Here is a 12,358-nt window from a genome sequence, read left to right as displayed (position 1 = left end):
ACAGTTAACTGTCCTGATGTAGTTTCCCAAGCATACTTTGGAGAAAAGACAGCCTTTTAAAACAAATGGTACTGGGAAAACTGGTTATCTATATGTAGAAGAGTGAGAATAGACTCTTATCTCGCATCCTGTACATCAACTCAAAACGAACCAAAGACCTAGAAATTAGACCAGAAACTATGTAAACTATGTTTCTTAAAAGAAAACATACTGTGAACATTCCAGCATATAAGCACAGGCAACAACTTTCTTAATAGGATCCCTAAAACTCAGGAAATAATGCCAAAAGTTGACAAATTGGGTGGCATCAAATTAAAAAGTCTCTGCACAGCAAAGGAAACAATTCATACTGTGAAGTAAGGACCTATAGAATTGGAGAAAATCTTTGCTAGCTACTCTTCTGACAGAGGGCTAATATTTAGAATATATGGAGAACTTAAAAAACTTAACATCAAAACCCTTGGGGCTAGGGTTGTTGCTCAGTGGTTAGAGCACTTGCCAACCACATGTGAGGCAATGGGTTCAATCCTCAGCACCACATAAAAATAAATGAAGGCATTGTGTCTATCTACAACAACAACAACAACAACAAAAAGTTAACAACCCTCCAATTAATAAATGTGCAAATGAATTAAACAGACTTCAAAAGAAGAAATACAAATGGCCAACAAAGATATGAAAATTTTTCAACATCATTAGCAATTTGGCAAATGCAAATCAGAATGGCAGTCATCAAAAATACAAACAATAATAAATGCTGGAGAGTATGTGGAAAAAAAGGAACACTTTTACATTGTTGGTGGGATTGTAAATTTGTACAACCACTATGGAAACCCCTATGAATTTTCCTCAGAAGACTGTGTGGAAAACAAAACAAAACAAACAAACAAACAAACAAGATTATGTGTAAAACCACCATATGACCCAGCTATCCCATTCCTTGGTATTTATCCTGAAGAATTATCATATTACTACAGTGATGCATGCATAACCATGTTTATAGCAGCACAATTCACAATAGCCAAACTTTGGAATCAGCCTAGGTGTCCATCTATGGATGAATAGATAAAGAAAATGTGGTACACACACACACACACACACACACTCACTCTCTCTCTCTCTCTCTCTCTCTCTCTCTCTCTCTCTCTCTCTCTCTTAATGGAGCTTTATTTAGCCTTAAAGAAAAATGAAATGACATTTGCAGGAAAATAGATGGAACTAGACACCATTATGTTAAACAAAATAAGTGAAACTCAGAAGGTCGAGGGTCACATATTTTCTCTAGGAAAAGAAATGGAAACTAGAGAGGAAAAAGAAAATAAAAGGTGTGTCTGTGGGAGTCATATGAAAATCAGAGAGAGAAGAATAGAAGAAAGAGAACGGGGTTGGGGGAGGGAGGAGGAAAGAAAAGTGGGGAATACTGGGGAATGCTATAACAAATTATATTGCTATAATATAATTATATTGGTATAATGTACTAATATGTAGCAAAAAATAATGCTCCCATAAAAATGTGGAAAAAGAAAATAAAAGCCCTTACAAGCCTTGCTAAAGCAGACTAGAAATGTCTGAGTTGCCCTTGCAGATGGTAAGGAACCAATAAAGAAAAAAAGGGCCAAGGGAAGTGAGTATATAGGGATAATTATACTCTGTGAGGCTAGAAGACCCACTAGAGGTCTGTATTCCCCGAGGACACTCAGAGAAGATGGCGGAAGTGAATGAAATAGACAGCAAGTCCTGATCTCCTCACACCATGGGAAGGAAGCAGCAAATACAAGCAGAAATGAGAGGTAGGTGACAAAATTAATGCTTTATGACATGATACTATATAGTCTTGAGACCTTGAAAGACTGAAAGACAGGTTCCAGGAGTAGAAAACAAAACTCGGTGCCCAAACCGGAACTTGCAGGTGAGAGGGAGGGATGTCAGAGCGATAAGTGGAGGCGGGGGTGGAGGCTGGCATTCTCTTAAGCTCACCCCCTTAAATGTGGGAAAACTGTTGAAAAGACAGACAAAAATTAAAATGCAGAAGACTCCTTAAAACAGCACAAGCCACTTAAAATTGAATGTTGAAAAGAAAGTTGAAGGTGCCTACAGCAGCCCTCTTGTGGAGTCTTCAGCTGACCACTCACCTTCTTAAATCAGCTCGGCACCGTCCCCTGCCTAGACAGCTGCAGATTAAACCAGAGGGAAACCATCTGCTGTGGACTTTTAAAAGAGTCTGTCCAGAAATAACTTTTAGAAGGACCGCTACAAGCACAAACCTAGGATACCCTCCCTCCGCCTCCCTCTCACAGCAAACAAGGAGAATGGAACAGGCTGGAGTGGATCTGGGCCAAGGGAAGTGCAGGTGTAGCTCCACACAGTCTCCACGACTCAGCAAGGTGAAAACCTCTGTGCAGGCTCCCTCAGAGGCCACAGTGAAGCAGTTTTGACCCCCAACAAAGGAAAGTTGATTCACCATGCCCCACCATTATCACTGAGGGACGCACTTTGGGAAGCATAGGTTCAGTCCTGAGGACCACATCACCACATAGAGGGAAGCTGCCTGAAAATCCAGTGATACAGACCTAGCAGGAAATGACAAGAGGCTCCCCAGCAGGAAGAGCCTATACCAGCAGGAAATGACAAGAGGCTCCCCAGCAGGAAGAGCCCATACCAGGCCATACCAGAACCGTGATTGCAACTGGCAAGTGACAGGGCATTGTTTGGATACTTGTGGGACCTTGTACCAGAGTTATTAAGCAGTGGGAACAAATGCCCAGTATTCATAACCTGGGGCAGAGAATACTAGAGTCCAGGTGAATTGCCAGAGACCCTTCATTATAGCGCCTCAGAGAGTGGAGGCAACAGGGGGGAATATTCCTGTGTGACAGAATACTTGCAGAAAACCCAGGGTGAGTGATCTGGCTTACACAGACAGCTACCAGGATCTTCACTACTGCAAAAAGAATATAGCAGAGGGGAACAGATACACTTGTGACCCATAGCAAACACAGGGGCACATCAGAACCTGCATCCTAAACTTCTGCAATATTAGAACCAGCCAACTCACAACAATACACCCTCTGAGACTATACTCAACTCTAATGTCAAATTTGATCATATAAATAGCTCCTTAGCTTCAATGATAATTGTCAACCCAAAAAGCCAGCATTGTATCTCCAGCCCATTTAAAGGGTTAGTTGGGATCAGTTTTCCTATCTTTCCTAGCTCTCAGTTATACCTGCTTCTCTTATCCCCTACTCATCCTCTTGCACTATCCACTACTACCTAAAATAACACCAATTAATCTGCTTCTCCTTTCTACATTAGAGTAAATTACCCATTTATAGCTCCCCTCCCCTCTCTCTTTCCTTCTTTTTCTCTCTCCCACTTGCACAAACTTTCTTTCTCCCTCCTTTTTAGCACTTGCTTAAGTTACAGTAATTTTACTAACTTTTGACTTGTTTCAGAACTTTATTATGTTTATACTTGAATTTGAGGAACTGCAGAGAACAATTGCAACAAGTTTTTGTTCTTACAAGCTTAAGTGTTCTTACAAGTTTTTGTTCTTACATGTATGATTCTTGAATCAGAGTGATTACTAAATAGTGCTCAGTGGTATCTCTTAATGTGGAGCTGATATTGGGATCAGTAGATATTATACACTGAATTAAAATAGCAAGGCCTGAAAATCTACCCAATCCAGGGCTCTTAAGAAAAAGAAGCTTACATAGTAGTTTTTCACTTAAAAGAAGTCAGAACTATACTGATAGATGGGTAGACACACAAGCAATGTGAAAAATCAAGGGAACAGACCATCCCAAACAACCCATAATACTTCACAACAGATTTCACTGATACCACAATGGAAGGAATTTCAGAGATGGAATCTGGAAAATTCATAGGTAAACTCTTGTATAGATAAATGACAATGTAAGGAATAAGTTCAGATAAAATGAATGAAAATGAAGAGAAATGGCTCTTTTTAAAATTAATTAATTTATTTTGATTGGTATATACGACAGTAGAATGCATTTTGATTCATTGTACATAATTACAGCACAACATTTCATTTCAGTGGTTGTACACGATATAGCGTCACACCATACATGCAGTCATACATATACCTAGGGTAATGATGTCCACCTCATTCTACCATAAGCAGATAGAGATTCTACAAAAGAATCTAATGGAAATCTTCAACATGAAGGAATCAATAAATCAAATTAAAAATTAAATGAAAAGTATCACCCCTAGATTAGATCACTTTGAGGACAGATTTTTCAGGTCTTGAAGACAAAGTATATAATCTTAAAAATAACATTAACCATAGAGAAAAGATGTTAAGGGATCATGAACAGAATATTCAAGAAATCTGGGATAACATTAAAAGCCAAAAATTTAAGATTCATTGGGATAGATGAAGTCTCTAAGACAGAAACTAAAGGAATGCACAATCTTTTCAATGAAACAATATCAGAAAAAAAATTCAAACCTGAAGAACGAAATGTAACTTCAAATACAAGAGGCATATACAACTCCAAATATAAAAAATAACAACAGATTTATTCCAATATACATTATAATAAAAATGCCTAATATACAGAATTAGGATAGACTTTTAAATCCATAAAAGACAAAATCCATAAGAGAAAAATGACTGATCACATTGTAGTAAACCAATCCATATTTCAGTTGATTTCTCAACCCAGACCCTAAAAGCCAAAAAGGCTCTGCATAATATATACCAAGCTCTAAAAGATAATGGATGCCAACCAAGAATACTATACCCAGAAAAATGAAGTTTAAAAATTGAAGATAAAATAAAAACCTTCCATGATAGACAAAAGCTAAAATAATTCATAACCAGAAATCCTGCACTACAAAGCATACTCATTAAATATTTTATGAAGAAGTAAAAAATATAAATGAAAACCAACATAGAGAGGCATTACACTGGAAGAACAGCCAATCAAAGGAAAATCAAATACAATTGAAATATTAAGAATAAATTAAAATGCCAGGAAATAAAAATTATCTTTCAATAATAACATGAATGTAAATGGTCTAAACTCTTCAATCAAAAGATGTAGGTTGGCAGATCAGATTAAAATATAAAACAGAACAATATGCTCTCTACAAGAAACTCACCTCACAGTCAAAGACATCCACATATTGAAGATGAAAGGATGGGGAAAAAATACCACTCATATGCATCTTGTAAACATAGCAGAGGTTACATTCTCATGTTAGATAAAGTGGAATTCAAGCCAAAATTAACCAGAAGAGACAAAGAAGGACATTTCATACTGCATAAGGGAATAATACAATAATACTGGGGGACTTTAACATGCCTCTCTTCACTGGATAGATCATCCAAATTAAAACTAAGCAAAGATTCTATAAAACTAAAAAATATAATCAATAATTTGGACCTAACAGACATCTTTAGAGTACTTCATCCATTTATGACTAAATTCACTTTCATGTTTCATGCTTCAAATATTTTCTAAAATAGATCATATTTTAGGTCACAAAGAAACTCTTAGCAAATACCAAAAAATACAGATAACATCTTGCATTCTATCAGATCATAATGCAATGAAATCAGAAATCAATGAGAGGATTAAAAATAGAAACCACTCTAATATGTAAAAATTAAATAATAAAATAATATACTCTAAATGATAACTGGATAACAGAAGAAATCAGAGGAGAAATAAAGACATACTTAGAGGTGAACGAGAACAGTGATACAACATCAATATCTCTGGGACACTTATGAAGGTGATTCTAAAAGGAAAATTCATAGCATTGAGCCCATGCATTAAAGGAATGGAAAGAAACGAAATAAATAACACTACAGTTCAAGGTCTTATAAAAAGAACAAACTGACACTCAAATCAGTGGAAACAATTAAATCAGAGTTGAAATCAATGAACTTGAGATTAAAAAATAATTCAAAAAATCTAGGCTGGGGGGTTGTGGTTCAGAAGTAGAGTGCTTGCCTAGCATGTGTGAGGCACTGGGTTCAATCCTCAGCACCACATAAAAATAAAAGGTATTGTGTTTACCTAAAAAATAAATATTTAAAAAATTAAGTAAATATTAAAAAAATAAAAAATAATTTAAAAAATCAATGACTTTGATGATATGGACAAAGTCCTAGAGACATATGACCTACCCAAACTAAAGCAAGAGGACATAAAAAACATATACAGATCAATTTCTATTAATGAAGTTGAAGCAGCCGTTAAAAGCCTTCCAATAAAGAAAAAGCCCAGGATTGGATGGATTCTCAGTTGAGTTCTACCAAACTTTTAATGAAGAACTAACACCAATCCTACTCAAATTATTACATGAAATAGAAAAGAACAAAATTCTGCCAAATTCATTCTATGGAACCAATATGATCCTGATTCAAAAACAAGACAAAGACACATCAAGGAAAGAAAACTTCAGACCAATTTCCCTGATGAATATAGATGAAAAAAATTCTTAATAAAATTAAATAGTGGAATAAATCTGAGCTAATTTTCCTGTGTACATATATAAAGATACGACAGTGAATCTCACCATCAGGTACATCCACAAGACATAAATTAAAAAAAACAAAACAAACAACTAGAAGTAAATAGCAGAAAGATCAATAGAGTAGAGAGAGGGAAAGGGAGGGTGGGAGGAAGGGAGGGGAAGGGAAATGCTGGGGACTGGAATACAGCAAATTATATTTCATGCTTTTATAATTATGCCATAGTATATTCTATTCTCATGTATAACTAAAAATAACCAATATAAAATGGGGGGCTGGGGATGCTTCTCAGTGGAAAAGTGTCCCTGGTTTAAATCCCTAGTACTAACGCGTGCGCGCGCGTGCACACACACACACACACACACAGAGACAGAGAGAGAGAAGGAGAGAGAGAGAGAAGGAGAGAGAGAGGGAGAGAGAGAGGGAGAGAGAGAGAGAGAGAGAGAGAGAGAGAGAGAGAGAGAGAGAGAGAGAAGAGAGAAAGTAAGTGCAGGCGAGAGGGGCCCAGAACCTTTAGAAGTGCAATGATGTTTCTCCTTTGTGACTCAAGGGTTACAGTAAGAGGAAGTAACAGAGCCACGCTTATTAACGGCCAGGGGGATGGTGTAAGAAATCCCAACCTGAGAAGGATGTGATTCTCAGTGGATTTATGTTATTCAAAAATAAAGGTTTGGATAACACTGTCAGGTATCTACTTACCAAGGTGACAGCTGCAGATGGAGGAATTTAGGATGAGAAGTGCAAAGATAGATGATATAGTTGTGGCCATAGACCATCTACAGTGATGGGGATGTATTTCAGACACAAACTTTTGTTTTCTAAGTTTCTCTTAAGAAGGAGAGTATGTGAGAACCCTGGAGGATCTGCTCCTGAAACAGGCATGGAGAAGTAGACTTGTGGGGCATAAGGAACTTTAGAAGCCATCCAGTTGTGCCATTCAGATATCTCTTAGAGAGCACTTCCCATAGAGAGCACAGTTAATGACATCCCCTAACTGCCATACTTTTGGATATGCCAAAGGGTACTGCCAACCAAGGACTGAATGGTGGGGTAATAGAGCAGGAACACTTCTGTCTAATGTGAGATTGCTTTATCTGCTACCTTTTCTTGAGGACTATTCCTTTGCCTTAAAGAGAATTTCTCAGAGCTGACTGCAGTCTGAAGCTCTTCATACCAAATTCTGAATCTTCCCTCCTTTATTCCTTTCTTTCACAGGTGTCAAACTTGCATTATTGTTTGAAGGCTCTAAAGCCCTTTACCGCTTCCTATACCTATATTCTTCATAGAAATTTTATAAAATAAACTTCTTGTACACCAATCCCATCTTTATTTCTGTTTCTGTGATGACCTAAACTGAAACAGTGTGTATCTGCTGGCCTGGATTTAGCCCAAAGCAGACAAGTTTGCACCCTGGATGTTTGCAAAGAAACACATATTTTCCATTTTTAAATTTAGTTATTTCAATGATTTTAAATAAAATCGTAAAGGTAATATTCTTTCAAGTTAAAAATGTTCTAAAACAGGAAGAAATGGTAGTTTAGCATAATTATTACACATTCTCATGTTACATTGCAAAGAAATGTGCTTCTTGGGGTAGCATTGTAAAGGAAATTAGAGACACATTAAGGTTAACTAGGTCAGAGGGTTAAAAAGTTATGATGCTAATTATTCCTTATATTTATTTAGATAAGGGATTTATATGGAAAAATGAAAAGATCCACATTAAGAATTTCATAGTTTAGTAAAAACAAGGAAAGTGAATTGCTAGTATTCTTAACTAGCAATTAAGTATTTTTTTCATCTTAAACACATAGTTTGTGTACTTTGATGAACTAACATATTTTCTTAAGATAAACATGAGGGAATATGGTACTCTGTTTTTTTTTTTTAATTTGTACAACAGAATCTCCTATTTGCTTTTATGCAGCATACCTAAGGGTAGGAAGAATGTCCACTTATTCCTGTGCAAGTCTGTGTGGAGGGCAATTCTTCCCTTTCAGATGTCTATATCTTCTCTCACCTAGAGCATCTAGTGACTTCACTTCCCCATTGTATGGTCCCTTCATCTTTGAAAATGCACATTAAAGATAGAAATAAAAGGGAGGGAGAGGATGGGAGGGGGCAAGGGGTGTAAAAAAGATGGTGGAATGAGATGGAAATCATTACCCTAAGTACATATATGAAGACATGAATGGTGTGCATATACTTTGTGTACAACCAGAGATATGAAAAATTGTGCTCCAAATGTGTAATATGAATTGTAATGCATTCTGCTGTCATATATAACAAATTAGAATTAAAAAAGGTAGAAAACTTCAGACCCATGAGAATTTTCATTTTTTTTCATTGATCATAACTTCAGAGATGGTCAACTCTGAAACTTTATTTCATCTACTATGGGTTATTGAAAATAACTGCATCTTAACCCAAGGGTTTAGAAACTTCAATGAAAAACTTCAAAGTATTCACTGCCATTTGATAGGGTATATGATAGTAGCTTCTTGTTGTTCTTCTGCCTTCAGGAAACATTGGATGTGTCCATAGAGCTTCACCAGAATATAACAAATATAGAGTGCATAGGAATATTTTTCCCCACACTTTTTCTTCTCATAACTTTCTACCTTTAGTGAAAAATCCACTATACTCTTTCTATATAATCAGGCTTAAAACAATTAAATGATTTACCTAGATGAAAAAATAAGTGAGGTGTATAATTTTTTATAAGTAACCTGCAAAGTAAAAGAGATAAGAGACTATAATCAGTATAGAGAAAGAGACTACTTTAGCAATTGAAAGCTAATAATTTAGTTAACCAGAAAGAAGGAGTGAGGAAGAATGAAAGGTTAGATTGAACAAAACAGTTACACAGATACTATATCCTAAGATGATAAGGATTAGTTTGCAGTTTAGACACATATTTGTAAAAGTTATAAACTAGATATAGAGAACTAGTTCAGTTATTATACTTTTCTAGGCACTAGTCATGAAAATTTGAATTTAATGTTTCTAGTTTGGGTAGATAATGTGCTGGTTAATTTTACTTATCAACTTGTCTGGGCCATAGGGTGCCAATTTATTTGATTAAATATTATTTCTATGCATATTTATGAGGATGTTTCTGGATGAGATTAATATTTGAACTAGTAGACTAAGAAAAACTGATTGCTGTCTCTATTTCGGGTGGGCCTCAAACAACCCACTGGAGGCCTGAAGAGAATTAAAAGAACTCTATCTTTGACCCTGGCTGTCCTTAGGCTGGAACATTGATCTTTTTTCTGCCTTTGGATTTAGACTTGGAATGGAACGTATGTTTTTGGCTTTCCTCTTTTAAAAGTCTTTGGATTTATACTAGAACCATTTTATCAACTCTCCTGCTCTGGACTTGTCAGCATCCAAAATTGCATGGGCAAGTTTTCTTATAATAAATCTCTATTAATATCTTAACTTCCACATATATATTTATATTTGTATCTTTATCAGTCTATACATATCCTGTTGATTCTGTTTCTCCCAAGGACCATCTACTATAGGTTTTGATACCAAGAAGTGGAGTGTTACTGTGATAAATACTTAAAAAGGTGGCCATGACTTTGGAACTGGGTAACAGGTAGAGGCTGAAAGAATTTTCAGGTGCATGCGAGAAAAGTGAGGATTGCTATGAAGGGATTATGAAGGGATTCTGATGAAGGCTCAGAAAGAGAAGAGAAGCTCTGTAGAGAAAGTGTCCATCTTAGAGAATGTTTAAATAATCATGAACAGATGTTGGTAGAAATATGGTTGGTAAATGTCCTTTTGGTGATATCTCTGATAGAAATGAGGAACACACTATTAGACAATGGAGAAAAGGTGATTCTTGATATAAACTGGTAAGGAATTTGGCTGAAATTTGTTCTAGTATTTTGTGGAAGGTAGAGTTTCTGAATGATGAATTGGATATTTAGCTGAGGAAATTGCTAAGCAAAGTGTTGAAAGATTGTCTTGGTTCCTCCTGACTGAATAAAATAAAGTATGGGAAGACTGAAATGGACTGAAAAAGGAATTGCTAAGGAAAAAGAAACTGAAACTCAAGGTCCTGGAAAATTCTTGGCCTGTTCATATCACAAAAAAACAAGAAAGTCTGTTTTGTCGAGAACACTACAGATATGGTCAAACAAATATTTAATAAGGAAATGAGTGTGAGTGTGAATTGTGGCCCTAATGAGCTACCCCAACAGAAACACTGCCAGGCTTAACAGAAGGGAACAGAGTTTGGATAAAATGGAGGGAAGCTGTCAGACCTTTCAGTCCTATCAGACGAGACCATAGAGCTACCTGGTTATGAACATGCACAACTCTTCAAGACAAAGAATGACCCTGGAACTGATGTGGAGATCATCAAGGTTGTCTCTTCAGTGTTAAAGTAGGGTTGGGGGCATAACTGGTATTTCAACAGGCCAGGCAGCAGCTGCCTGTAGCCTTGAGGGTGTTATCTCTACCTGAAGATTCACAGAGGTAGGACCACTACTTCATGGGGTCTTGAAGGTGGGACTGCCATCCCAGTAGATCCAGAAGGTGGAACATCAAAATAAAAAGGATTATTCTTGAGATTGAAGATCTAATGGTATTCATCTGGTTAGGTTTGAGGCTTGCTTGGGACCCATCATCCCCCCCACCCCCCGCCTTTTTTTTTCCTGACTTCTCCCTTTTGAAATGGGTACATCTATTTTATGCCTGTCTTAGCATTGTATTTTGGAACTACACCTGGTTTCATGGGTTCACAGCTGGAGAGGAATTTCACCTCAGGATGAATTTTACTTCAAATCTTACCCAGAACTGATACAAATAACATTAAGACCAGACTTTGGACTGTAGATTTTTTGAGTTGATGGTGAATGAGCTAAAATTTTGGAGGATGTTGGGACAAAATGAGTGTGTTTTTCACACAAAAGACATGAATTTGGGGGGGGGATGTCATGAAGTATAAGTATGTGTCTCCCCAAGCTCTAAGCCCCAATATGATGTTATTTGAAGGTAGATCCTAAGGAAGGTTATTAGACTTAGATGAGGTCCTGTGGGCAGGACCCCCAAGAGGGGATTCTTTATAAGATGAGAGAGGTCAGAGCTTTCTCTTTCCACCATTTGAGGACACAGTGAGAAGGTGCTCATCTGTAAGCTAAGAGGAGGGTCTTCACCAGGAAAGAAAGGAAGGAAATGAACTGGAGAAAGTTTTAACATTGTGTTTCCCTTCTCCCTCAGCTCTGAGAAAAAAATGCCTATTGTTTAAGCCATGTGATCTATGTTATTTTGTTGTTAACAGCCCAAGCAGGTTACCAGAGATAATGAGAAGGCAGACGCAGGTATTACTTTGAAGTGACTCAAAAAATTAAGGATGGTGGTATCATTTTTCAGTAAAGGGATTATTGGAAAAAGGAAGAAAAGGAAAGGAGTGAATTGAAGGACATGATAATTACTACTTCGGGGCATACTGGAGTGGAATGTCTGTGGAGTTGAAGGAGATGTTTGACATATAGGTGGGTAAAAGAATTTGGAACAGAGGAAAGTTATTTACAATAGAGGTGGAAATTTCAGAAATTTAACTCACAATGGAAAATCATGAATATGGTAGAAGAAAATAACATTATAAGATGACCGAATTTCAAAATGGAAAAAAAAGAATCGTTGATATGTAGCATTTTGAGTGATCAAAGTATTTTTCAGGTTTATCTCAGACGCTGTGGGCCTGGAAGAGACTATTACAATGTGTCTAGTCTATCATCATCTTGCCTTTGGGAAACAAGACTCATTATAGTCAGATGGATTGTTTTATTCACTTATGACCCACTGGAGAGAACCTAGGAAACC

The sequence above is a fragment of the Marmota marmota genome, unplaced genomic scaffold (genome assembly GCF_001458135.2).
Source record: "Marmota marmota marmota unplaced genomic scaffold, marMar, whole genome shotgun sequence".
Classification (NCBI taxonomy): domain Eukaryota; kingdom Metazoa; phylum Chordata; class Mammalia; order Rodentia; family Sciuridae; genus Marmota; species Marmota marmota.
Note: the sequence above shows the minus strand (reverse complement) of the source record.